Source organism: Sinocyclocheilus anshuiensis, unplaced genomic scaffold, assembly GCF_001515605.1.
Source record: "Sinocyclocheilus anshuiensis isolate Anshui unplaced genomic scaffold, SAMN03320099.WGS_v1.1 scaffold1355, whole genome shotgun sequence".
Taxonomy (NCBI): Eukaryota; Metazoa; Chordata; class Actinopteri; order Cypriniformes; family Cyprinidae; genus Sinocyclocheilus; species Sinocyclocheilus anshuiensis.
In genome coordinates, this window is record NW_015540070.1 from 168,321 (window position 1) to 173,660 (window position 5,340).

General features: G+C 31.6%; 1 pseudogene; it reads left to right on the forward strand.

Annotated features, from left to right (window-relative positions):
- Positions 1 to 675: 675 nt before the first annotated feature.
- Positions 676 to 5,340, forward strand: part of LOC107687166 (desmoglein-2-like) — a 21,399-nt pseudogene continuing 16,734 nt past the window's right edge.

Below are 5,340 nucleotides of genomic sequence, written 5' to 3' on the forward strand. Positions count from 1 at the left end.
TGTTGTTTGTGCAGCAGCAATATTCCTTACATGCACACAGCAGCATGTTGTGGATGTGTTGGCAGTAGCAAGTCTCGGTACTTGCTCTGCCGCAGCTGCAGCAGCATAGCAGATCTATTCTGCAAAGACCACATACATACAGGTGCATCTCAATAAATTAGAATGTCATGGAAAAGTTCATTTATTTCAGTAATTCAACTCAAATAACATTGTCATGTACATTACCATGCAGTTGTAATGACAGATATTAAGAATTTTTAAAGAAAAAATTCTCAATTTTGACAATATACTGTATAGACTTGCATACCATATATTATTTTAGTAATGAACAGTGGAGATGTTAAAAGGTCACTTTAGGGGTGGCATTCATAATTTTAGCAAGTTCAGTGAAAGTGATTTTTTAAAAATGGCTTTGATGAGTAAATAAATATTTAAATAAAATCAAATACATTTCAAGTGTCAGACAAATTCATAAGAAATTACTTTGCAGGGTTGAACCTATTAGTTATGAAAGCTGTTCAAATCAAAGACAGACATCTGCTAAAGAAAACGTATCATGACTCTTATGACATCTAAAGACTTTTACCTTGGAAAAAGAAAGTATCTAGGGTTTCTTCTTCAGAAATCAATGACATATATGTGATGCATTCCTCACATTGGGTTAACAAAAAACAAATTTAATTTGATCAGGTTTTTTCAGATGGTTTCTTTGCAAAACTGCCCTGGAACTGTTATGGCCAAGTCCCAGGAAATAGTGTGTGGCTGCATGTTAACAAGAGGAATTCCTCAGAACTGTACTGGCAAGAACTCATCTACATAACTCATAAGGTAATTAACTTTCAGCTTTAACAAGAGGATCTCCTTAGAACTGTACTATTAATAACTCATCTAACTCATAGAGTAATTAACTTTCAAAAGACCCAAACTTCTAAAGAACAATGATTTAGTAATGTGTTGCTTGTGTAGTAACTTGTTATAATTTATAACGTTTTTTTTTATTCAAGTTTAATTATTCAGTCATTAATTTAGTAATGATTAATTAATCTAAAAAGTTTTTTTTTTTTTTTTTTCCCAAAGGGCTTTGTGATGTCTTTTAAGCAGAAACAGATCTTAGGTAATACTGTATGTCATTCCCCGACCCACACACATAAATGCAGGGTGGAAGAAGCACGTAATGAGGCTTTTTTTTCTGGGCGGACCAAAAGATGCTAGAGTCTTATAATTTTTGTGGTGCCAAAAACAGTGTCAGTTTGATAAGCTCTGCCACTGACAACTCTCTCACTCACAGATTTTTTTCATCTCTTCTAGAAGATGTTTCCACGAACTTCGCTGGCTCTGACCTTGTTGTTGTTTCTCGCTGTGCAGGTGAGTAGAAAGAGATGGGGATGTAGCACGTAAATGCTGTTTTGGAAAAATCGGGCTGATAGAGTATATTGTGGAAGGTTGTCAAAGGCAATGTGTACAATAAGTTTCCATTTGTTAAAATTAGTTAACGTAAACTAACAATGAAAAACTACTTCTAAAACTTATCAATCTTAGTTCATGTTATTTCAGCATTTACTAATACATTATAAAAAAATCTTGATAATTTTCTTAATAATAATAATTGATCATTGTTAGTTATCCCTCATATTGCAATCAAAATCTGCATACAATTTTTGGATTCCAAAGAATCGTTGATTTATAAAACAGTCATAACGTAATATTTTTCAACTAAAACTACATTGTATCTGCAACTTCTCATTAATGAGTGACGGGGAAAAAAAACTAATTTTGAATGTTACCATAATATTCCCATGTTTTTACTGCTTTTACACAATACCCATCATATATATGATGCATTTTTTTTAAATGGTTGTATCTTAAAAAAAAAATAAATCAATATTATATTATATTATATTAAAACACTTGCAAACACTTGTTCCCTTACTAAAAAACTATACCATTTTTAATAATTTTTAATGTTTCTTTTCTGGTTCAAAATGGACCTAAATGTGTTATGCTTTAACTTCAACTAATGGGACCTTATAGTAAAGTGTATCCAATTATATTATATTTTAAAAGACAATAAATGTAATTTTATTGTGAAATATTAATTATGTTAATACTTCAAAGGCTGTTATATTAATATAATTTAATGACATACATCATGTACAGGAACCAAAATGATTGTAACATCACTGTGTTTTATGATGATGATGATAATGATTATTTTTTATGATTAAACCTATACGCCAATGAAGTAACAAAAACAACAAAAATTCAAGCACAACTGTAGGTTGTAATATCTCTCTGTGCATGTCAACAAAACTAATGTTAACAGATACAACTTTTAATCTTAAAAATGTCTTAGCAAATGTTGAGATAAACCCTCATGTTGTATTCTAATCATTTTGATCCAGAGCATATTTTCTTTCTCCAGAAAATGCTAGATAATCTTATCGCATTTGACTAAAACGAAATTTCTAGTCAAATTATTACCAAATACTGGATTCAGTCTTTTTATTAACTTGTTTTCTTTTAGTTAGCACAGGTTTTGTACTTCTGTTTTAATGCACCTCAGTTTTTGAGTGAAGCATTTGTGGATCATTTTGGCAATATTCACTCAAAAACTACGGTGCATTTGTTCAGATCAATGAGGCCTACGATTGATCAGTTCCAAAAAAGAAATACAAATCCATACAATATCACACAGACAATGACATCTCAGGACTCCGTACAATATCTTTCCTCAACTACAATTTGACAAGCCCTTACAAGTCCATGCAATAATGCTCCACAGTAAATTTTTTACACTCATTCAACTTTAAATGAGTGCATCTGAACTACAAACAACAACCTTCTAAACACTAATATAGAGTAGCCTAGCAATTAATGAGAACGTGCAAGTAAAATGGAGAATTGTTTAATTATGAAAATAGAAAAAAATACATATAATATTCATATTTGGGCAGTTTTGCTTTTATTGCAATAGGACAGACAGAAGTGGATGGGATCGGGAAAGGTCCTCAAGTTGGGACTTGAACTCCGCTCACCCGAAGCGCAACCACGTTACATGTCGGAGTATTTTTATATTTAAAAAATGATAATAATAATAAAAAAATGTCAATATTAAAATATTTTGTACAAAAGTGTGTCTTTTGAAAAGGTACCTTTTTTGTACCTTTCTGAGAGTGTACTGTCCTGTAAATTCCAAGCATTTTTTTTCTATCTTAGCTGGTAACAAGTCAATCAATATGGTCATATGGTCTATGACCATTTTTTTTTATATATATATAAAAGATGGACAAACTTGACTCATGTGTGAACATGGGCGACAATCAGTTGTATCAGACAATCAGACAATCAGTTTATGCCAAACAGACACTACTGAATTGTAACAGTTTCAGGTTTCAGTGAAGCATCTTGTCCTGTAGAGTCACATAATTAAAACAATGCGGAAAATGTATTTAAACTAAAGCGAGCAAATAGCTGACTTTTGAATATTTAAATAGGCTATAATTCAAGGTATAAAAAATAAGCAATGATTCTTTTGGCTAGACTCTATGACAGGGGTGGCGAACGTCGGTCCTGGAGAGCCGCAGCCCTGCAGAGTTTTGCTTCAACCCTAATCAAACACACCCGAACAAGCTACTCAAGGTCTGAAGGGTTACTAGAAAGCTACAGGCAGGTGAGTTTTAATTAGGGTTGGAGCTGACCTCTGCAGGGCTGTGGCTCTTCAGGACCGGAGTTCGCCACTGCTGCTCTATGATTATTAATTGAGTAACATTTTTGACAAATTAACTTATAATTTTGGTACTATTTACTTCCCTGAAACAGAATTTTTCTATCTGATACATTCGGTGTTACATTCAGAATATGATGAGGTTTTCACTATGTTGCTCTAACATAAGAACAGCCTTCTGGTCATTGGCATGTGACATGTGATTCTCTCAAATTCCTGTTTTCATATTAAGCTCAAATATGCAAAATAAAAAAGGCGGCTTTCAGATAATTTGGGTATTAAATATTTGTGTCATTTGTCTTACATTTGAATTCACAAAGTTACCAAAATATGCACCACCTATCACTGTTAAAAACATAGCAAAACCTAACCACCAGGCCATAAACAATACAAATTTGCATGGAATTATATTTAAATTATTTATTTATTTTTATTATTATTATTATTTATTATTATTTTTTAAACAGATCATGAGCACTGGAGACTGCTGAACCGGTTCACAGAAGCAGCGTCATAAAAGGGAATGGGTCGTTCCTTCCAAACGGTTAACAGAAAATGTAAACTACAGTCATCTGCCCTATGTCAGCAAGGTAATAGATAATACCATATGTTATAGCAATTCTCTCTGCTCATTGCATGTACAGCACATTACAATTCTAGCTTCAATAATAACATTAAGTTATTCAGTATTCCTGATTTATTCACTCAATAAATCAGTTTCTCTATTAAAAGACAAATGTGTTACACAGCCAGCTGTCTGCACTTTCCACAAACAGAGTACAAACTATTACTTCTAGAATATAGGTAAGAGGACTACAGGGTTGGAAATGTATCTAAATTAATGTATCACTCAGGAGGAATTAGGTTTAGGATCAAATTGAATTTATTATCCATAAATTAATGAAAATATTATTATTTGTTTGATCTTTTTTCATACAGTAAGAGGAGTTAAAGCAAAAGGAAGGAGATTATGTATGAAAAAAAGTGACTTTTATGATTGACTTGATAACAGTCTCTGTGACAATTTGCACTAACATATTTTAATTCAATTTTACTGCTACTGCTCTGTACAATTTAGGGATGTAATGGTATGAAAATTTCTTATCACGATTATAGTGAACAAAATGATCACGGTTATCAGTATTATCACTTGTTATAACATTATAACAAAATTATAACAAAATGTGCTGGAGATGTTAAAAAAGTACCGATACTCAAATCCCTTCACCAAGTTTTATATTTAAAAATCAACAAACAACAAATAAAATGACTTTTTGTTTGCATAATCACTAAAACAATAACATTACCAATGATGTTCGGATTTTAAATGACAACTTGACTGATAACAGTTTAATAGCATGTTGAAATATCTAATGTAAATGTTCAAATAAAGCTTTGAAAATTGTTTATAAAAAGGTAAACCTCACATTTCAGCCTTTAAATAAACAAAAGTCAAAATGATAATTGATTAATAAATGATTATATGTATTTTATCTGCTCCATAAATAATTCTAGATAACTTATCTGAATTGTTTAAATGTGTAGAATCCACATAAGCTTGTTTTTCATCAACCGGTCAAAATTTACAGCAGGGCATGCAAATTCGGTCCGTTTTT